Genomic DNA, 23,981 nt, shown 5'->3' with positions numbered 1-23,981 from the left:
CGCTCTTCCGCCCGGGCCGCCCTCGGCGCCGCCTGAGCCGCGGTGCGGGCTGCTCGGGCCCCGGGTCCACGGAAGCCTGGGTCGGGGGCTGCGTGCGGGACTCTCGTCGTGAGTGGACGCTGCGCGAGCGCGCAGGGGACGTAAGGCGCCGACCTGGGGCTCCCCGGCGCTCCGGCTCCGCTCAGGGCGCCCGCTCAGGGGCCTCCGGCGCGAGGCGCCCTTCGTGGTCAAGATGGCGGAGCCCAGGCGGGCCGCACTGAGGTGAGCTGGAGCTGGGCCCGGAGAGGGCTCAGTCAGCCACGCCCAGGACTTGGACCCCGGGCTGGTCTCCCGTCTCCCGGGGAGCGGCGGGTGAGTGGGCGCGGCCGCGCGTAGGTCCCTCTCGTGGGGTGGTCAGTTCTTCGTGCGTCCGCAGACTTCTGTCGTCTGATAGTCAGATCTGGGGTGGCCCAGGTTGGAGGCGAGGGTGCTTGATTGGGGAAACCTGAGGGGTTTAAGGACTCTGTTGGGATCGTTTCAGACCCCAGCAAGAAGCTGAACAAGTTTTCTCCTCTCTTCCCGGCTAAGTTTTCTCCCTTCTCTGAAGACGCCAGCTTTTCTGAATCACCTTGTTCCCCGGGGGGATACAGTTGGTGGTTCTGACCGTGGAACGTAGGACCCGGCGCGGGGAAGCCTGAGCTGGTTCTAGTTACTTTGTTTGCAAAGCACTTGTCTTGTCTTTGGAATTTTTGTGTATGTAACCAACGTTGGGAGGAGCCAGCGTTTTCGCCTCCAAAACACTGCGAGGGGTAACTTTATATGTAAGAAACAAGTGGGCGTTCACATCCATCTCTTTTCCAACCACTGAGTTTTGGTTGTGTTTCCTTTCTTTAAGTTTGTCTCGTTTTGAAGTGATAACAAAACAAACAAAAAAACCATAGCCAGTTACACAAAGTATATAGTCTCAGTCCTGCCATTAATTAGCTATGTTACCTTAAGTCATTTAATTTTTCTAGGCCTCATTTTTCTCACGTGATGTTTTTTCTTTGGAAAAGTATAGTTTCTAGAAGTCGCTAATCTCTGTGTCATAGTTCAGCTTGGAGAAAACCTGTTCTTATCCAAACTCCATGACATTGTATTTCCAGCTCCAACTTTGGACTTTGAGTGAGTTGGGGGCAACTTTTAAGGATATTTTCACACAGCTTTTTTAGTTAATATCAGTCTAGCTGACTTGTCATACTCAGACTTTCTCCCATATTCTTTTACCAGTGTGTTCCTTAGTCATATATATAAAGACTGTTGTGGGAAAAATGACCTCCTGGGTCAGCTTACTGCATGGTTATCGACACAGGGCAGGGAGTAAGATTCAGTGGATTTTACAGAAGCAGATACAGGTTTCATTATCCATGTCCTCTCCCCTTTCGTGTTACCAAAAAAACAGCAGGGTTTTCTTGGAGAACTGCCAGATAATGCCATCCTGCCTCCTGAGGGGCCCCGGGGATGAGTCGCCCAGGGACTGAACTCCAGTAAAGCAGGTGATTGGCTCATGGGTAGGCATCTGACCTCGGCTAAGTCTATCAGACTGCTCCCCAGGACTTTTGTCTCAGAGCAAAATGGAAGAATTGTCTTTTCTCTCTGGAATTTCTAAGCTGGGGAGATATGACTCTGGGACTCCCAGTAACCATCCAGCACAAGGAGAGACTTTCTGTAAAATAAAGTCTTGCAGAGGTAAGCAGGGCTGAGGGATGGAGAGAGAGCTGGAACCCTGCTGATACTCTGGAACGTCCAGATCCAACTGTGTCTGAATATGGCTGCATCCCTGAATTTCTAGTACTTGTTTGTTGAGGTTGTTGTTGTTGTTTGGTTTTTGTTTTTAAATTTCCTTTGACTATTTTGAATTTGTTTTGAGCCATGTGCATTTGAAAGCATCATAGCTAAAAGAGCTAATTTCCTACATTAATGTCAGGTTTGCTGACTGGCATTCCTTAAGTGAAAAATCATATCCGCTATTTTCTTTAAATAAAATCCTTCTAGCTCAGGTTTGAGATATTCAAAACTCTGCCTCCTACCCCCCTTTTTCCAACATTTACTGTATCACCTTGAAGCATTTGTGACCACATCTTTCCCATCTAGATGCAGTTGAGAGAGAGAGCAAAGACTTCTGACATAAACTGCAACCTATACGCCTCCTACCTGGAAGCTTTAGAACATACTTGATTCTTGTCATTAAAGCAAATCTTTTGTTGTTGTCTCCAGGGCACAGAAGCATTTTCATGGCATAATGGAGTACAAAGTACATTAAGCCTAACTCTACTTCTCATCCTCTTTTACTTTAAATAGGCAGAAAAGAACAATCTCAAACACATTTTCCCAACAAATAAAATACATATACGATTATGTTTAGAAGACATTTATGCAACATATAGTTAGACTGATTAATTAATGGACCTTTCGCCAATTGGCACAGTAAATATATATGTTCAATGTGCTTAATTAAAAAGAAGACAATAACATATTTTTACAGGTTAATTATCTGAGAAGAGTATTGTGCCAGCACACTTGATACTACAGTATTTCATGCTTGACAAGTAACCTTCTTTCAATTATATTTACTGCTAAATGTTTCTTGGATCAAGCTATTAAATTATAAGGTCAAAAGTAAAATGATATGAAATTACAATGATAAAGGGACACATATCCCACTTTATGAGAATAGAAGTTGTAATTTCTTTTCAGTACTACTAGTAGTGACCACAGTACTAATTTGAGCCCTTACTATGAGCCACTGTGCCCATATACATTTAGTTCTTACAGTAGTTCTGCAAAGGGCATATAATAATCCACACTGTAAAGCTGAAGAAAGTGATTCTCATAGCTGAAAGTCACATAGCTGGTGAGTGGCAAAGTCTAGATTCAAACTTAGAGTCGTCTGGCAATGCCCAGGTTGTTGACCACTATGTACACTGCTCAATTGTTGCACCAATAAAGAAGTGCTTGAAATAATTATAGATTTGCCTACCCTGAAACTGCAGTGATTTAAAGACATCAAAGTTGCCAGTTGCTTAACCACATCTACTTACAGTAAGAAATTACATTTTATTTCATTTCTAAAACAAGATTAATTCTGCAGGCCCATCGAAACTTGAGCCCACAAATCCTACCTCCAAATGAAAGATGCTTGTTTTCCATTATTCAACACATGGCCCTGTACAGAGGCAATAAATATATAGTCGAATTTTCATTCAAATAAGTGAGAAGAGAGGTTTCTTCTTGTCCTGATTCAGTGCCCATCATTATGGATTATGATGGCTCTTCCCAAACTTTACTTCATTCACTCCACTCTTTCTACAAAACTCCAGTAATGGAATTCATCATTCAGATATATGTGCAAAGCGAAAGGACTGTATTAATACAGTTGCTGAAAGTCAAGTTGATAGAGCACAGGAAATACATCCTAATAAATGCAACATTAATGTTTGTGTGGGCCTTGGAGTGAGGGGTAGAAGAATTTTCAGTTTAATGGAATATTTTGCCTCTTGCTATGAAAGTGCGGCTTAATAGTCTTGTAATTGGTCATTTACAGAATCCTCCATCTCTGGGTTTCATGCTTTCTTTACTCTGCAGCTGTTGATTCCTTCTCTTGTTCTGGATGGAAGAGAGCAACGAAGCCACTTCAAAGGGCTCAGCCTGCCTTTTTGTGTTATTGTTTAGATGAAGATATTTCCATTTATTAAAGCACACTATTTAAACATTTTTATCATGTTTTAAACTTGACTGTGTTCTGAAGGTATGAGCACAGGCAGACATAATGGGGGTGTTTTCCAGGAGAGAACATACCCTTATCAAAGGAATTATCAGAATTTTCATGTATGGATTGAGAATCAAATTCTGGAGTTAGACCTGAATATAAATTCATACTCACAACTTATTACCAGTCTCATCTTGATCAAACGGTTACCACACTTCTCATCAATTTCCTTATCTTTGAAAGCAGAATAAGAGAAGTATGCCTGGTGGAGTTACACATCAAGCTCATCTGATAGAATATTCATAAGGATTTTGCACAAAATATACATGGAAATATTTTAGCACCGAGTTTAGCATGCGATTCGTCTTCAATACATTTAAGAGCTATTATTTTATTATTATTATGCTATCATTAAATATCACTATTACTTAAATGTCATTATTGCTAAAATTGCTGTAAAACTACCGCAATAACCCATGATGAATTCCCCTCTTCTGTTTCCTTTGTTTAAATGCAAAAAATATATATAAATCTAGACAGAGAACACTTTAGTGATCTTATTCAGTGGAGTGAGAATTTCCATGGCACTGATTAAAACAAATCCTGAATTGCATGGACTTAAGATAGCAGAGAGGGGCTTCCCCGGTGGCGCAGTGGTTGAGAGTCCACCGGCCGATGCAGGGGACACGGGTTCGTGCCCCGGTCCGGGAAGATCCCACATGCCGCGGAGCGGCTGGGCCCGTGAGCCATGGCTGCTGAGCCTGCGCCTCCGGAGCCTGTGCTCCGCAACGGAAGAGGCCGCAACAGTGAGAGGCCCGCGTACCGCAAAGAAAAAAAAAAAAAAAAAAGATAGCAGAGAGGCTAAGAGATTTGAAGTTAGACATCCCCAAGTGTGAATTCTACTGTGACCCTCTTCTAGCTCTAAAACCTTGAGGAAGTTACTTAAACTTTCTGAGCTTTACTACTAGTTTCCTCATCTGTATCTTTTTCAGGACTATTTATCAAGCATCTTCCTGTTCTCTATGCTTGGATGTATCAATGAATAAATTAGACAAGAGCCTTTGCCTGCGTGCTCCTTCTTGCATGCTCTCTCCCTCCTTACACTCTCGTGTGGAAACGGATGTTATAAATAAATTCTATGCTTTGTCACAAGTTGATGGGTGCTACGGGATAAGGAAAAGGATGTGAAGCTCACTGAAGAGGCTTGGGTTGGGAGTGCTGGAGGAGTGTACAGGTAGGTTCTGTTTTTAAATAGGGTAGTCAGGGTGGATTTTATAAGTTGACATTTGAGCAAAGACTTGAAGTGAGGGAGTTGTCAGAATGTATGATGGGGAGACCACTCCCTAGGAGCAAGAATAACCAGTCTCAACACTCTAAGGCAGAAATATGCCGGGCAGCTTGGAGGAATATCAAGGAGGCCACCCTGGCTGACTTAGTCAGTGGGGAGGAAGAGACAGCAGGAGGGCTGGAGGTCGGATATGTGATGGGATGGATTGGGTAAGTCCTGGGAGGCCATCACATGCATTGTGTCTTTTACTCTAAATGTAGGCAGCCAGGGACAGGATTTTAGCCGAGGTGTGGCATGAACTGTCTCTTGTTTGAAAAGCATAACTCTATCTGTGGTCTTGAGGATGTGGGGAGAGAGTGGAGTCAGGGAGAATCTCAGGAGGCGACTACAGGATCCTCAAGGTCTATGTTGTTGGCCTGCACCAGGCTGCTAGTGGCTGGTAATTCTCAGAAGTGGCACATTGGGAAGGTTGTGACAGCATTTCGTGGTAGATTGAATGCAAGAATGGAAAGGAAGAGGGGGTCAAGGGTGAATTCGAGATGTAGGGCCTGGGGAACTGGAAAGGTGTGGTTACTGTCACCTAAGATGGAAAAAGTTTGGGGTAGAGCATGTTTGGGGGATTAAAGACCAGTTTTGGAGGTATAAGATTTGAGATGTTTTCGTGACGTCCAAGTAGAGATGCTGAGTACACAGTTGGATACACAAGTCTGCAGTTCTGAAGAAAGGTCTAAACTAGAGATACACTTTAATACAATGGAGATATTAAGAATAATTACATGGAAGCGCTATTTTAAAGATAAAATGAAGTAATGCAATTAGCACTCTGTCTTCTCAAAACATTTAATAACTGTTAGCTAAAATAATTACCTGAAATGAAAAAATACCTATAGTTTGTTTTGTTGTTTGCAGTAAAAGTGAATAAAATGTCACAATTATTTTAATAGTATTTGTGACACAGTAGTTTTAGTTAAGATACCATGACTACAAACATTTACAATAAACCTTTCAGTCTCCTGCTTTTCACTCTGATAGGGTACTTAGAACCATATTTTGTAAGGTTTAAGTAAGTTGTCATAGGGTACCTCTTTAATTAGAAGTAATTCTGAACTGCCTAGTTCCATGCAGTTTTATATACATATATGTATAATTATTATTTTATGATTTATCAAACTCAGTTGAAAATTTGCATCACTGATATACATTAGAATTTAAGCATTTACCCAGGTATTCAAGGAAAAAAATGTACTTGTCTTGTAATTTCCATAGGGGTACTTACTTTCACATCTCCCCTTCACTTTGCAATTGCAAACATGGCAGGGGAAATATTATCTTACTGGTCTTTGAGTTCCCCTTAGCTATCTGCAAGTCCTTAAACAGCCTTTGTGGCTTAACCAAAATTCTCTTCCATCTTCATTCCGCTAACAGATATTGGTCTAAGCATGTACTTATACTAAAAAATGCATGACCACGTTGTCTCTACACATCTATAATTTTATGTTAACACTATCATTATGTAAGCTATACTTGAATTGTACTTATAACAGATTTTATGTCAACACACATCCATTTCTAGTGTTCATCTGGTGTTCAAGGGGAGAGCAGCATGTCGTAAATTTTATCAAAATATAACATCTGAAGACTAGAACAGAGGGTAATTGTGTAATTCTGTATTCACTCTAATTAAGTTCAGTGGAGTTGGCATAATAGAATTAAGATGAAAAAAAAAAGACATCGAGGTACCATGGCTCCCTCTCCTAACACACCCTTTTCGTATCCGAGAGCAGAGACTCAGCACCTTTCTGTACAGAAATGGAGACAGGAAGAGGCCAGAGGATGAATGACAGGCACGAATGAGGTGGAACTTTGAAGAGCAACATGGAAATGAAATACTTCTTTTGTATTTGGTAGGTGGGGAAAATGTACCAGCGTGTATGCCTACTGGGACCACGTTTTCCAGAACAGTTAAGCCCAGTGTCAACTATGCTGTCCCACCTTCCTCGTAAGTAGGAATCTACTGTTACTTGAATCTTTGCTTCCTGTTTCTTGATAGCTGGTTGAGAAGATTATCACAGGAACTGCATCTTGTTAGCAAACACACTGTTTTGAAATGATTGACACTCACTGAAGAGTGGCAACTCCAAGCTTGCTCTCTCTTGATCTTGGACTATTTAAGTCTGGAGTGCAGGAGTGGGTTATGGGGAAAAACCATTGGAATTCTTATATCTTCAGCATAATGGTTATAGCATAATGGTTAGGAGTGTAGGTGCTGGTTCAAATCTCTGTTTTCCACTTGCTAACCATATGAGCTTGGGCAATTTACCTGATTACCTAACCTCAATACTCCTGCCTATAAAATGATGTTAATAATATTTCATCCCCGTAGACTTGTTTTCAATGTTAAAATGAAGTCACTTACACCAAGCACTTAATACAATGCCTAGAGCACAATAAAGTCTATTATTATTACTACTACTACTACTACTACTATTATTATTACTGTCACGATGCCAGTTGCTATTTTTCCTATGCCTTATTCCATTATCTTCTGGCTTGTCCCCCCATTTCTGTCTTGTTTCTGTACAAGGGTAGGTTTGTCACAGAGCATTTTCTTTCCCTAGTGTCTGACTCTTAGTCATCAAGGTGACTGGTCCACAACCCGGCATTCATTGCTGCTCGTTGAAGCAACCCATTTTGAGAAGGGGAGTTGGATATTGATGCCAAGTTGGGTCAAGGAGAGAGAATTTTCTCTCTTCTGCACTCAGCTAAGTGAAATATTCAGGCCTCAGAAGGAGAATCAGGCAAAGGGCAACATGCTTAATCTCATACCTTAGTGATTAAGAACAAGTCAGGCAGGCTAGATTTGAACTCATTTCCGTCATGTACTGACAACGGGATCTTAGGTGCTTTTGTAACCCCTCTGAGGCTCAGTCAACATCTGAAAGAGACGAATAACGTTATCAGGACCTAGCGTATAGCCTCCTTGTAATAAGTGAGTAAATCCTTTTAAAACGTTCAGCACGTTGTTTGGCATATAAAGACGTAATAAAATTTAGCTTCTTTGACTACTACCGCTGCTAATATTATTAAGTAGCTGAGCAGATCCGAGGCCCATTTTTTTCTTAGATTGCACATAATCATTTGGACAACCAGCTCACATTGATCAACCGTTGCTTATATATAAACCCCCATGAACCCAAAGGTGCTTTAACTCTCTCCCAGTCAGAGCCTGTTCTGGGGGCAGAAGCAACACCGGCACTACCCCCGTCATCTTTGCCTTTATTGTCACTACACTCGCCTGCCGTACTGAGCACTTTCTGTTTGCCAGGCACCAAATTTAGCCCTGCGTATGCACTATATCATGTAGTTCTCACACTCAGGTGGGAGACATTATCATCATCCCCAATTTTCAGATAAAGACACTGAGGTGTTGGAAAGGTAAGAAACTTGACCCACAGCAAGAGATGGAGCTGGAGTATTCAAACCCTTCTCTCTGACCTCAAGAACCCTTAAATATTAGCATACTACTACATCCTGGTAAGAAAATCTGCTTCTAGCCACTCTGGTGGGAGGAGAAATGATTCTCAGTCCCCACATTCCTCTATTGCCCATGCCACCCTAGCCTCAGGACTAGGTGGGAAAGGAAGTGATCTCTTCAAAGAGCAGCCAAAGGGAACCTACTCCCTTCTGCCTTTTCGTAATCAACTAACCAATATTTTATTTCCTTCTTAAGAGTCCCCACATGTTCCTTTTGGTACTTAGCTTGGCCTTTTAGAATTCTGACATTCTGTACATGACTCATCCACTGTATTTCATGTTAATTTATTGAGGTCAAGTATAGGGTCTTACTCATCCTGAAGTCCAGTTATCCCCTGTCACATCTAACTCTGTTCTTTTCTTCTTGTAGGACATCTGCAGATATTTATTTGAATTTTTTGAATTGTTCTCATCAATAGTAAGTACATTAAAAGTTATACAGAAAGTGCTTTCTTATAAGGAAAACCATCTAAATAGATTTCTAGCTCTTTACTTTTTATAGCACTATTGTAGAGATTATAGATCTCCAGATAATATTTTTTAGATTGAGTTCTTCATATCATCTTATTTTTACATATAATGATAAATCTGAATTTTCTCTATCAAAGCTCCGAGACTTCACTGGCTTGTAACTTAGCTTGTTGATTATGTGTTATTGACTTTTCCATTTACAATGATGTTTGATCCTGGTAAGGATGGGGCTGGGTGGGAAGGTACATCTTAGGGCCATCAATTGGTTTTGTAGAGAACTAACATAAAGATCTAAAGTCTCATCATATTTCTGCAGAACTCATGAATCATTTTATTATAATTCCATTCATTCAGGGAGTATAAAACCATTTTCAAATTGTTATTCCTAATTTGTTCATCTTCTCTTCCTTAGTGAGAAGAGAGCAGGCTGAATGGAAGACAGTCATTATGACCACTGGGGCCACTAGGGTAGGCATCAGTCCCAGAGTTTTGTTTTCATCTCTCCGCTATTAATATTGGCTAATGCCTTGAGTGCTTACTTGGTGCAAATTACTTAGCTGACCATGGCAAATGGGTTGTGTCATTTCATCCCCTGATAGTCATACAATTAATGTATGTATTATTATGATATCCCATAATGCATACATGGAACAGAGCCTCAGAAGTAGTTATTTGCTCACCAAATTATGGTAGATGTGGAATTTGGACTCAGGTCTGATAGACTCCTAAATCACTCCTAGTGATTTTTACCACTGAATTAAAGTTGTATACCTCTGGAGAGTAGATAGTTTCTAAAATTTCCTCAGCTCTAACATTTTATAATTAAATTTTTGTCTGATGGCAAGCTTAACAGTTAAGATGGGTAGGAAGGAATGCCAGCCTGTTGAATGGAATTTCCCTGAAATAAGCCTGTTTTATGACACCAGTTCACTCATTCATTCACTCAGCATGTATTGAATGTTTGCTCTGTGCAAAGGCATTTTAGGCATCACAGTGGAGTGAGCGCTCCTTCCATAGACTCTCCTGCAGCACTCAGAGAAGTCTTGGACTGGTTTGCCTGTTATGGAATGGGGCTTGGTGATAGAAGCCTGGTTTGTCCTCCACTGATAGAACTAAGACATACTCATATGAGTTTAGAGGCATCTTGAAGCCGTGGGATAGTAACACACATGAATCTTACCGTTTTTGCCTGGGATTAATGATATAAAGGCTTTGGATTTGGGTATGGAAAATGGGTGCAATTATGGGTGTGTTGGTTCTACATATATACGGACATCACGTGTCATCAGCCTGCAGCTACCTGCCATTCCTCACTACTCCTTCTTTTCACAAACCAAACAAGTACCTTCTTATCTCTCCTGTGGATAAGCTCTTGACAGTGGCACTAGGGCCTCCCTCAATAAGTACATCATTGGCTAAACCAGTGGTTTCTCAGATATGCTCATTGAACAACCCTTAAGGTGAATTGACGTTCCACTGCCAAGAATAGAATATGGTGTTCTTTAGAAATGGGGGGAAAAGATAGGCCACCAGATGTACTTTCTTTAATTTAAATTGTTTATATATATGAACAATTGTTATATATGTGTATGTATACTTGTTCATATATATGAATGATTTAAAATTGAAGAGATAGATATATACACACACATATATATATATGTATATTTAAATTTTGGCTTCTGTTAGCAAGTAGTAAATTAAATTATTAGCAGATCCATACTGCAGGGAAATAACCAATCAGATTTCATTCAATAGCTTGCTTTTTTGTAGATTTATGGTTGTGATTTTATATCTGCAGGTATGTTTGCTGAAGAAAATATTTCTGCCACTTTACACAAAATTAAATTCATTTAATACCAATGCGGCATGTCTCAAATGTCTTAATACAGTTTTAATCTTGAATCGCATCAGAAGTATGAAATTAGAAACATACCCCAAAATCATTTGAAGATATAATTACTTTCATTTCCCTTATACTTTTGAGACTTTTGAAAAACAAGTATTTAGTTGTACTTATCTGTTTCTGTCTCTCTAAGGATAGCAAACACTGAAACACAATTCTTTTTAAAAGTCCGTATTGAAAATATATTGTCCAAGATGATCAAAACTAAGGAAGTGGCAAAGAAATTCAAAAATTTAAACTTTCAAAGGGTGCTTTTTTTGTGAATGTGTAGTACTTGTTCTTCTGAAGGAATTAATCTTTTTAAAAATTTAATTAACTTATTTTTTATTGAAGTATACTTGGTTTACAGCGTTGTGTTAATTACTGCTGTACAGCAAAGTGACTCTGTTATACATATGTATATACATTCTTTTTCATATTCTTTTCCATTATGGTTTATCACAGGATATTGAATATAGTTCCCTGTGCTATATAGTAGGACGTTGTTGTTTAGCCAATCTATATATACCAGTTTGCATCTGCTAATCCCAAACTCCCAGTTCATCCCTCTCCCACCTGCTTCCCCCTTGGCAGCCACCAGTCTATTCTCTATGTCTCTGATTCTGTTTCTGTTTCACAGATAGGTTCATTTGTGTCATATTTTAGATCCCACATATAAGTGGTATCATGGTACCTGTCTTTCTCTTTCTGACTTACTTTGCTTAGTATGATAATCTCTAGTTGCATCCATGTTGCTGCTGCAAATGGCATTATTTCATTCTTTTTTTTAATGGCTGGGTAGTATTTCATTGTATATATGTACCACATCGTCTTTATCCATTCATCTGTTGATGGACATTTAGGTTGTTTCCATGTCTTGGCTGTTGTGAATATTGCTGCTGTGAAGATCAGGGTGAATGTGTCTTTTTGAATTATAGTTTGGTCTGGATATACGCCCAGGAGTGGGATTGCTGGATCATATGGTAGGTCTATTTTTAGTTTTCTGAGGAACCTCCATAGTGTTTTCCACAGTGGCTGCACCAACTTACATTCCCACCAACAGTGTTGTAGGAGGGTTCCCTTTTCTCCACACCCTCTCCAGCATATGTTATTTGTAGACTTTTTAATGATGGCCATTCTGACTGGTGTGAGGTGGTACCTCATGGTAGTTTTGATTTGCATTTCTTTAATAATTGGCAGTGTTGAGCATCTTTTCATGTGCCTATTTGCCATCTGTATTTCTTCTTTGGAGAAATGTCTCTTTAAGTCTTCTGCCTATTTTTTTGATTGGGTTGTTTGCTTTTATTGTCATCAAGTTGTATGAGCTGTTTGTATGTTTTGGAAATTAAGCCCTTGCTGGTCGCATCATTTGCAAATATTTTCTCCCATTCTGTAGGTTGTCTTTTCATTTTGTTTATGGTTTCCTTTGCTGTGCAAAAGCTTGTAAGTTTGATTTGGTCCCCTTTGTTTATTTTCATTTTTATTTCTATTGCCTTGGGAGACTGACCTAAGAAAACATTGGTATGATTTATGTCAGAGAATATTTTGCCTGTGTTCTCTTCTAGAAGTTTTATGGTGTCATGTCTTATGTTTAAGTCTTTAAGACATTTTGAGTTTATTTTCGTGTATGGTGAAAGGATGTGTTCTAACTTCACTGGTTTATATAAGGCTGTCCAACTTTACCAACACCACTTGCGGAAGAGACTGTCTCTTTCCCATTATATATTCTTGCCTCCTTTGTCAAAGAGTAATTGTCAAAGATTAACTGAGGTGTGTGGGTTTATTTCTGGGCTCTGTATTCTGTTCCATTGATCCATATGTCTGTTTTTGTGCCAATACCACGCTGTTTTGATTACTGTGACTTTGGAGTACTGTCTGAGTCTGGGGTGGCTATGCCTCCAACGTTGTTCTTTTTCTTCAGGATTGCTTTGGCAATTCTGGGTCTTTTATGGTTCTGTATGAATTTTAGGATTATTTGTTCTAATTGCGTGAAAAATGTCATGGGTAATTTGATAGGGATCGCATTAAATCTGTAGATTGCTTTGGGTAGTATGAGCATTTTAACAATATTAATTCCTCCAGCCCAAGAACATGAGATGTCTTTCCATTTCTTTGAATCATCTTCACTTTCCTTTATTAATGTCTTACAGTTCTCAGTGTATAAGTCTTTTGCCTTCTTGGTGAGGTTTATTCCTAAGTATTTTATTTTGAGGGTTGTGATTTTAAAAGGCATTGTTTTTTTACATTCCCTTTCCGATATTTCATTGTTGGTATAAAGAAATGCAACCAATTTCTGTATGTTAATCTTGTATTCTGCTACCTTGCTGAATTCGTTTATCAGTTGTAGTAGTTTTCATGTAGAGTCTTTAGGGTTTTCTCTATATAGTATCATATCATCTGCATCTAATGACAATTTTACCTCTTCTTGAAGGAATTAATCTTGAAGTTCTACTAAGACTTTTGGGATACCTGTTTTAATGAGCCACTACTTCCTGCCTGAGATTGCACTACGCACCAGAGATTCTAGAATTAGCATAATAAAACTAATAATGCAAACAACAGCAACAAATCTTCACAAACCTTCCTTGCAAGGAAGTAAAGTCCACTGGAAAAACAGACAAGTGAAACACACATTCAAAATGGCAGTGATTCTCAAACATTTATGTGCTGAAAAATCATGACAAGCATGATAACCAGGGCAATTACTAGACCCCTTCTCCAACTGGTAAGGTGTAAGGTCCTGTAACTCTATTTTTGGTGAATGCCTCCAGGAGAGTGTGAGACAGATGTTCTCAGTTGTCGTCAACCTTTAGTGTGCATCAGATTTGCCTGAGAATATTGTTAAAACACAGATTGCTGGGCTCCAGTGCCAGAGTTCTAACCAGTTCCCAGGTGTGGCTGATATTGCTGGCCCAGGGACCACATTTTGAGAACCACCTTTCAAAACTCTGCAGTATGCGGTTGTGTGTGTTGTGAATGCAGTATGCGGTTGTGTGTGTTGTGAATGAGACGGGCCCAGAGAACCAAAGGAGGGCAAAGGGACTCTGCCCTAAATTAGCCAAAGGTAACAATAGCAGCTACAATTGATTGACCCAAGAAAAAATTATAAGAACCTTACCTGCATTTGCTCATTTAATCCTTTCAGTAAGGTACGTAGGTGCTACTTAGTGTTGCTCTTTTACAGGGGTGTCCAGAGAAGGTAACTACTTTGCCCACATCCTAAACTGGTAAGTAACAGATTAAGAATTCAAGTCTAGGAAGTCTGATTCCAGAGCCCACACCTCTACCCTTTCTGCTTGTAGAGAGGAGTAAAGGGTTGTCAGTGAAGCCTTCCTGGGGGCCCTGGCCTCTGAGTGTAGATAGGATGAGTGGACATAAAGATCATTATTTGTGTGTGGTGGGGGTAGGGGAGGAAGTATGAGGGCTTCCAGAAGAGCCTGCCCTCCCCATACATCTGCTATAAGCAAGTCTGATGATCAGGAGTCTGGAACATGAGTATGACTATGGGATACTGAGAAGGGTTCTAGAACCCTGGGGTTAGAGTTCTGGATCAGTTAGTAGGTAACAGAAAGTGAATGAGTGATTTACCTTACTTTCCACGGGTAGCAGGAAGTTTGGAGATAGTCCCTCTAGCGTTAGTCCAGCTGCTGAAGGGCATCACCAGGGGACTGGGTTGCTTCGCTCTTCCAGCTTCCACATCTCTAGCACATCCACATAGCTTCAAAGTGACCCCAGAATCTCCAATAGTGTTCCAACAATTTGGGCAGGAAGAAAGAAAATGAAAAAAAAAAGAAATTAAGTACGAAAAACCAGGCAGTGTCTAACTCAGAGAGCAAATTTTTTTTACCACAGATGGTCAGCAGACTTGCACTTAGATCTCATCAGCTCGGATTTTAAACTGGCCACCTTAGCCTTAAGGATAATGGGGTCTCCTAAACCAGGGCTCTGATAGTAAGGAATAAGGAGAGAGTGGTACTGATTAGCAGTGCCTGCTGTCCCAAACAAATATTATCCCAAACTATTTTTTTTATCCTATATTTTACTTTAAAGAATGGAGGGGAAACATTATGTATCTGTAAATAGCCTTTTAGAAAGGGTACAATTATATAGTTATACAACCCCCTGGAGGGCTCCTTTCTTCTAAAATCTCTTTAAAAACTGTTCAAGGTTAAGGACATTTTTATCTTAATTTAGTCACTTGCAGTCGATTATCTTGGAATGACATCCTCTCTCTGCAGATGTTCTGTCAGGCTTTAGAAAATTCTAGAAGTGGACAGAGAAGTGTTATGGTACATGTATTTGCAATAGGCACGTCTTTGAAATGAAATCCATTTAGGGACCAAAAGGCATTTCATGTCTTTGCTATCCATTTTCACATATTTGCCTTTCCAGAATTCCTTTGAGCAAATCTGTTAGATGTAACCCATCCGTTTCTCCCATCTGAATTCTTTATTGCTAAACATTCTTCAGTATGCTCTCACTCCCCTCTGTCAAAGGCGTTTCTCTGGGTCCTCACCCTTCTCATCTCATATGTGAATGCGTATCTTAAACTGAAGCAACAGTCTGCTATGACTTCTCCATAACTTGAAGAACCCGTCTTTGTGGGAAAAAAAGTAGACTTACTAACTTAAAAGGTAAAATGCGTGCAATGTTTCTGAGAATTAAAAACTAAGATAAAAACATAAGCAATGGAAAAAACTTACAGTGGATCCTTTTCAAAGACTTTATTTTACAGAGAAGGCAACTGAGGTTTAAAGAAAAAATGCGTTAGTTAAACACTAAATAATAAACCTTAAACCTCAGTGGAGCAACACATGGACAGTTCATTTCTCACTCACTCAGGAGTGTAGTATGGACTTTGGTGGTCTGAGGGTCAGTTTTCTGCTCAGTTATTCAGGGACCCACCACCTTCATCAAGTGGCTCTACGTTTGTCCTATAAAGGAAAGGAGAGAGGAAGCTGCAAGCTACAGTTATCAACTCGTTATCCTTCAGACATAAACTCTTCAGGTCACCTCTGGTCACATTCTTTGGGATAGAACCATACCCAGATGCAAGCGGAGATGGAGAATGTTGTTCCTATCTTGATCCTAGTGATGCCTCTGCAGGCTGGAGGAGCTAATTAAAGTGTAGTCAACAGCTCGTTGTTTCTGCCACAATGAGTGATTAGCCTAAGACTGGATTAATTATGTGTGTGCGTCACATATACATATAATACACACAAACATATATATGTGTGTGTATATATACATTTTTTAGCATGAGTTGACACATGGAGCTTCTGCCGTATCAAAAGAGTACAAACTGCCTCTTGTTGCTTTTTCTTAATTGAAGTTGGCTACTACTATCTATTTCCCTTCATTTTGCTACCTCCCCCCCGCCTTTCAGTATTATATGAAAATTCTGAAAGAAATAATTTCAAAGTTTCCAGTGCTTTTAAAGGTAATAGAATACTCAGACCTTAACAATTTTCCTGTGTGAAACTTTTGCCAGACTAAAATAGTTAACTTATGAAAAGTAAATTTACATTGATACAAAAGAGAAAATAAGCTGATTTTTTTTTTTACACAAATACCCTGAGCCAGGGTAGAAAATAAATGGAAAACTGGAGGAATTTAGATCCTTTTGTTGTAAATTTAAATATTTTTAATTGTAAAAATAATACAGGCTCATTGCAGAAACTCCAAAATTGAAAGGATTTAAAGAAAAAAGGAAAAATAACTCAAAATCCCATTTCTGATAAATCATCTCTGTAACATTTTTGAGGGTATCTTTTGAAACTTTTTTGTGACGGGGTGCATATAAATACAATGCAAGTATAAAATACCTTTAATTATTATATCAAACTACAAAACAGTTCTATAACATTTTTATTTAGTAATATAAGTATGATTACTCATCACCTAATAAAAATCTGCAGCATCATTTTTAATGGTTGAACAGCATTCTATTATTTATTTAACCAGTCCCTACTGTTCAACATTTAGATTATTCCTGTTTTGCTTTGCTAAACAATGAGACAAGCATCCTTGTTCATATGTCTTTGAGCATTTGTTTATTTCCTTAGAATGGACTTCTAGAACTTGAATGGCTGGTTGTCAGTTCTGGTACATACTGACATATTTTCTTCCAGAAAGGTTACCGTGCTTCTTATTTCTACCAAGAATTTAACATCCAATGTGGTTTCTTACACACACTCATCAGTACCAGTATTATCAATGTCAATACCAGTATTATCAAGTTTTTTAAAACTTTGTCATTCTAGCTCAGTAAAATATGACACCTGAATTATATTATTTGTATTTCTTTGATTAATAATAGCAAGGTTGAACATATTTTCATATCTTTATTGGCTGTTAATACTTTTTAGTTTGTGACTTTATGACATCCATTTTTCATCGATGTATAACAACCTTTTATATATCAATGTGTTTATTTTGTTGTTTGTTGTAAATGCAATTTTTTTCTCTTCATTTATTAATTTTTATTTTGTGTGTGTTGAACTTCTTTAATACTGTCAAGTCTATTCAAAAACCCTTTAATGAACACAACAAATGTGGAAAATCAGTCATTCTCCTGCATTTTGTAATCAATGTATTTCCTTTTGGGCAGTATGGAAATGTAGGTTCTTATTTCATCCTATGGTTGGAAAGAATCTGTTCCCTCGGAAAGGGATTATAGTCTCCATGATGCAGTAATGGGAGATTTTATAGGGTAGGCAGGGTCTACAGAAGAAAAAACCCTAAATCATACTCCATTGGTGGTTGCCTTGTTTATAAAAATGGCATTTGAGGTTGTGTGACTGCCATCAGGTAAGCAAAATTAATTTTTAGCATGAAATACTCCTATCAGCAAGAACAGCCTAGGATAGGCTAGCAGTAAGAAGTGAGGGGTTATGGGATTGGGGCATAGCCTCTGTTTCCTCCAATGCAGCTGGAAATTTAAACTCTGGGGCTCCTGCTTGATCCAATCAGCCCAGCTAGTATGTGTTGCCAGGTAGGGTGAATAGACTCAGAAGTACAAGAGCTCATCCTTGGTCCCCTCTGGAAATGAGCAGAGAATACTGTGTCAAGCAGAGGTGATCAGTCCATGGTCTGGAGACTTGGATCTCCCCACATAGTCCTTAAAGTCAGGGTGAGACAAAATGCCAATACAAATTATATTGATGACAGTATCAATGAGGTGACATTGAGTCCTTTGACCCAACGTGTGTCTGCAGTGTGCCATCCATTAGTAAATGGGCAAAGCCATTTGACAGATCTATGTGATATAGTGAATGAATCTGACACTCACATTTTGAAAAACTGAAACTGTATCCATTTGTCAAGAACAGTGGCTACTTGTTCTGCTTTATTCCCCCTGGTAGAACTAGGTAACATTGCAGGCAGTAAGACGTTCTGGCATTTCACCCTGGAGTAGCCCCCAAATTGAAGAAGCTGTCTTATCAGTAGTTAGCTCCTTGTCACCAAGAATACTAAAGTAGATTTGTATGATTAGCAAATTAAAGAGACTATAGTGCCTACCACTACTGTATTCACTAAGGCACCCAAGTTATTCTAAAGAAATCCCAATAATACATTAGGACCGTTTTGAATATTTTTATTTGATTAACCATAATCTTCTAGTTATAACATCCATCACCATTTTGACCACTGAAACTTGGCCTTCTTTTCTTACAGCCTAGCCCTGTGGTCTTGGGCTAATCACTAACCTGCTTAGATACAATTTTCTTCTGTATGAAATAGAAACAATATTATATGCTTTGAAGGACTGCAGGAAGATGAGCTGTAATGTTTATCAAGTGCCTAGTAAGTAGCCTGGCCCATAATAAATACTTGGCTAATTGTAGATGTTTCATTTTTAGTTTTATTTCCAAACATTGCTCTTTACTTTTGGAACTCTAAAATTTGTTTTGAGAGTGGAGGACTTGTTGTTTGGATTCCTCCAACACTCTCTGTATATTCTGTACTTCTATCCCTACATCATTTATATTAATGGAATAAATGATCTTTGGTCTGGTGATTCCAAGGTGACGAGGAGCTAAGTGGAGGTTCAGTATACACCTGAAAGTATGGATTTTCATGCCCAGTGCAAATGTGGGAAAGGCATTATTCCCACATTATAAAGGGGGTAAAGACCTCCAACTTGAGGAGACTCTGGGTTGAGAGATGAGAGATTTACAGGTACTGTGTTTATCCTACAGGGTACCACAGGGGCTTTTATGTTCTGTAGCAAGAATTTGCACCTTATACCCTTGTAGTTAGAAGTAAAACATACCACATAACATATCTAGTAAGCATTAGAGTTAGAATAAATACCATTTATTTAACGTTTCCTTTGTGTTAAGCATTTTACAGTTACAACATATGGATGGATACTATATTTTAATGGTTAAGAGTGTAGTTTTTTGAGCTAGATAATCCTGGATTGGAATCTCATCTTTATTACCTCTTTTTTCCCTGTTTTATCGAGGTATAATTGACAAAATTGTAAGATAGTCAAAGAGTATATCATGATGATTTGATATACATATGCGTTGCAAAAGGATCCTTCCCATCACGTTAATTAATACATCTAACAGCTCATGACACCTTTTTCCTTTTTTTCTTTTTTTGGTAAGAACACTTAAGTTCTATTCTCTCAGAAAATGTTAGTTATACAATACAGTGTTATTGACTGTAGTAACTATGTTATACAGTAGATCCTCAGACCTTATTCATCCTGCAGCTGAAAGTTTGTACCCTTTTACCAGTCTTCCCCTCTTTTCCCCACCCACACCCCAGCCCCTGGCAACCAGTTTTCTACTCTCTGTTTCTATGAGTGTGGCTTTTTTTCTTTTTAGATTCCATATATAAATGATATCATTTGTATTTATCTTGTCTGGCTTATTTCATTAGCATAATGCACTCCTGTTTCATCTATATTGTCACAAATGAAAGGATCTCCTTCATTTTTTTAAGGCTGAATAATATTCCATTACCTCTTAAATGAGTGACTTTTGGTACATTGTTTACACTTTCTAAGCCTCAGGGTTTCTTTTCTTCTGTAAAAAAAAAATATATATATATACTAACAGGTTATTTTCTGATATGTGGAATGTTTGTTGAATCAACAAATAATTAGTTGAGATCATAAATGTGACACTTAGCACTGTATTAACATTTATTAATACTCTCCCTGTTAATTTCTACAATAAATTGTATAATAAGTAACAATAATAATAGTACTACTAGTAGTTTTAGCAAATGCATAGGATGTGCCAGGCATCATATCCTGTACTACCCTCCTTCATTTGTACCACAAGTTACATGTGGACATCATCTTCCATGCTGTTTCCTTTAGAGAAAATTGAAGCTCAGCAAGATTGAGTAGCTTGCTCCAGATGTGAACTCAGGTCTGAATCACTCCACATATAGGTTCTTAATTATTCCATGTCTTTAATTCCACATCTGCATTTGTTTGTTGTTGTTGTTTTTAACTTTCCAAGCATCTGATCTGAAATTCCTTTCTCTTTGGGGAATTTTCCACTTTGTGGGTCTTGGTGAGAAACAGAGCCTTCCTCTTGTTATACAAGCTGAACATGTCAGATACACTGTTTACTCACATGCTCAGTCTCCCTTACAGATGGAAAACAGTCGGGCGACCTCGGGTTGGCCAACTGCACCCCCTCTTGGTTTTTTTTTTTTTTTTTTTTGCGGTACACGGGCCTCACTGTTGCGGCCTCTCCCATTGCGGAGCACAGGCTCCGGACGTGCAGGCTCAGCGGCCATGGCTCATGGGCCTAGCCGCTCCGCGGCATGTGGGATCTTCCTGGACTGGGGCACGAACCCGTGTCCCCTGCATCGGCAGGCGGACTCTCAACCACTGCGCCACCAGGGAAGCCCCTCTCTTGGATTTTGAATTACAAATAAATGATGTAAAGAAGCAAGGCCAGCAGTGTTGGGTCAATCTCCTGTTTCCTGTTCCTGCTTGGTAGCAAGGCCAGCTAGGACTTATAACATCACTTTGGCCTGATCCTATAATTGCAATAGCATAGGCTTGGCTTTCGGTTGTTTAGTCTGCTTCTAGTTACTGAGACCTAACCATAAACTTCCAAAAGTTTCCTTTTCTGCTCAAATTAGCCATATCTGGTTCCTGATGATTACAAATAAGACCTTTCCTGATATACAATGGTGACCTACTTATCCAGGCAGACGTAACATCGTCCTGGCAGGGACAGAGGGCAGGCAAGTTCCTTGAACAGCTGAACAAGAAGAAAAAGACCTAAGAAGGAAGAATTGAAGCCAGTTCTGCTTGTGTTATAATTCTACCCGCAGCTGCCTCTGTTTCACAGACCACGTGCGAAGGACCAGACAAGCAAAGTAGACCCAGGGCTTCCAACCCAGAGACCAGCTGAGCTGTACACTGGACAATCTAGGATGTGAAAGACTTCACTCAATGTCTTTGTCACTTGACACATTGTTCCTCTCTTTGGGAAGTAGCTTCTTTGTGTGACAAGAATATGCTAAACCGACACTTAAGTGGACAGAGTTGAAAGATGCCAAAATTAGCTACAGAAAAAAAGGCATAAAGACTTGTATTTTCTGTTATTTGAAGGTGTTAAGACCCCACATAGAATATGAGTCCTTTAAAGGAAAGTTGTGAATGGCCCAGGCAATGTTGAATTTCCATGTGGCAATATGTCCTTGATCGGTCATGATGATGATGGTAGCATCAGTAGCATTTATCAGTGTTTCCTGGGTGAGAGGCACTTTATCCTAATGACCTTTTATCCCCATGACGACCCTGTGAAGTAGGAAATACTGTTTCAGCATCTTCAGGGTTTTTTGTCTTTTTTTTTTAATCAGGAATTTACCCTAGATCACAGTTGGGTGGTAGAACGATCAGAACTGGACACTAGCCTTTCCTGAATTCCCAGAGTGTGGTCTTAGCAGTTGTATTGCCTGATGCAGAGCCATGTAAATGTTGCCAAAGCAATGAAACGTGTACCTATTTCTAAGAGATTCTAACTCAGAAGCTCTGGGGTTAAGTGCAGAGCAGTTGAGTGTGATTGTCTTTACAGACAGTAGATAACTTAAGAGAAGTTGTTTAAAAGTATATTTGCATATTACACTACACTGTCATATCTGTGATTGGTTAGCTATTGAGTAACTAACACAAATCCCAGTCCCAACTCTAATCTCATTCATCTCTTGTATGATATTTGACCTAACTGAGGCAGGTTTTTTTTGTTCTTTCCCACAAACACACATCAAACATCCAAAACATGCTTACCATTTGTGAGCATATTCTCTTAGTTATTTAGGAGTGGAGTAAGAGTGAGAGAGAAGGGCTTCCCTGGTGGCGCAGTGGTTGAGTGTCTGCCTGCCGATGCAGGGGACGGGGGTTCGTGCCCCGGTCCGGGAAGATCCCACATGCCACGGAGTGGCTGGGCCCGTGAGCCATGGCCGCTGAGCCTGCGCGTCCGGAGCCTGTGCTCCGCAACGGGAGAGGCCACAACAGTGAGAGGCCCGCGTACCGCAAAAAAAAAAACAGTGAGAGAGAAAAAGACACATAAATATGAAATACAGTCATCATTTTATTAATATCCTTTATGTGTGTTTTTAATATCCTTTATGTTGTTAATCCCTCTTAGTATTTACTGCCATTCACTCATTTGTATTATTTGGGGTATAGCAGTTTATTCGCACAGCATTTTTACATATGGCTTATCATTTGTATTCTATTTTAATAACACTAATAATTATAGACTATTGACAAACTCATCAGACCCTACATGTTCATTTCAAAATCTTGAAAATAAGGTGGAAAATGAGGTGTAAAGTGGAAAATCTATGTGTATGTTTTCATTGGTGGAATGAGGAGCTAACTGAATATCACTCCTTTAGCTTTTCCTTCAAATGGTGCACTTTTTCCTCCATGCATAGGAGTCCCTTCCATTAGGTAAACAGTAGTCTTGAGGGCAAACCTCAGAAGTAGAAACAGGAGAACTTTTCAGTTATGGTAAAATCAAACATAGTTTTCTTCAGTAGTGAAAAAAAAATTCTTCATGAGAAGTTCAACCACCGTGAGTTCCATGGTGAAAAACTTTCCCCTTATAGATGCAACTTGCCCCAGAATTCTGAGAAATGTCGGTAGTAGAGAGGGGTGTTGCATACACCTGTTTCATTTCCCTCTGACTTTTCCTTCTCCTTTCTCTATTGACATTAAAATCTATAGTGAAAGCACATAGTAAGCAGTCTAGGACAATTGATATGACATTTGATCTAAATCTCCAAAGTCTGTTTTAGATGGGGATGCTGTGAGAGTCACAGGAGGGGGAAAATCTAGAATTATTCTTATGTGATCACATGCACTAAAATAACAAAAGCAAATCTTATTTCTAGCTAATAACATAGCATTCCTTATGTGATGTCATATTATGGCAGAAAAGAAATATATGCGTCTATTTTCTTCTATATTAAAACTGCTAAGGAGTGGGGACCAATGAACTAAATCAATTGTTTTGGGTTCAACTTGTAGATTTTAGTAGCCATCCTTCTTAGCAAGTTTTCCGAAGCAAATGTAGTTCGTTTACTATCACCACTAAATGTGCAGTTGTGTAGATTTGTGGAAAAAAGTATTATCAAATATATATACTTTAAAATGATTTGTGTAAATTTATCTATTCATATTATTCTCCCCAAGTAAATCAAAATATACTATATACTATGTTTTTCTTCTATAGCTTAAAAGGGGAATGTATGTTGAAACTTATTCAAATATTTATTAGGTGTCTACTAAGTGCCAGGCACTCTACTAGGCAGTAGAGATGTTGTATTAGAGGTGGAAAATGTCCTTGACCTCCAGAACTGATACTCTTGTAAGAGAAATACCGGGTCAAACTAAGTCAACAGTTTCTTTGCTACAGAGCTTTTCACGAGTCTTGTGAATTATGAGTCTCTGATAAGGAGATGTAGTGGACAACAGATCCCAAATTTATTTGAAATCTTTTCCTTCATGGACTGTCTCATAGGATTTATGATCCACTGAACACACCTTGAGAGACACTAGTATTCTGCAGTGGTTAGTTAATTGT

The 23,981-nt window shown here is 39.2% G+C and overlaps 1 long non-coding RNA gene across 3 annotated transcripts; it reads left to right on the top strand.

Moving 5' to 3' along the window:
• On the top strand, window positions 1-20,572 carry LOC125961841 (uncharacterized). Of its 3 annotated transcripts, XR_007472915.1 has the most exons (4): window positions 1-351; window positions 6,924-7,014; window positions 8,920-8,967; window positions 9,433-9,489. It is a non-coding gene; the product is annotated as an uncharacterized LOC125961841 (long non-coding RNA). The 3 variants fall into 3 exon arrangements; XR_007472917.1 differs by lacking the exons at window positions 8,920-8,967; window positions 9,433-9,489 and adding an exon at window positions 20,528-20,572 and having other exon boundaries at window positions 3-351; XR_007472916.1 differs by lacking the exons at window positions 8,920-8,967; window positions 9,433-9,489 and adding an exon at window positions 18,583-18,653 and having other exon boundaries at window positions 3-351.
• The last annotated feature ends 3,409 nt before the right edge of the window (window positions 20,573-23,981 follow it).

This window comes from Orcinus orca, chromosome 17 (genome assembly GCF_937001465.1).
Source record: "Orcinus orca chromosome 17, mOrcOrc1.1, whole genome shotgun sequence".
Taxonomy (NCBI): Eukaryota; Metazoa; Chordata; class Mammalia; order Artiodactyla; family Delphinidae; genus Orcinus; species Orcinus orca.
Note: the sequence above shows the minus strand (reverse complement) of the source record. Positions and strands in the feature narration are given on the sequence as shown.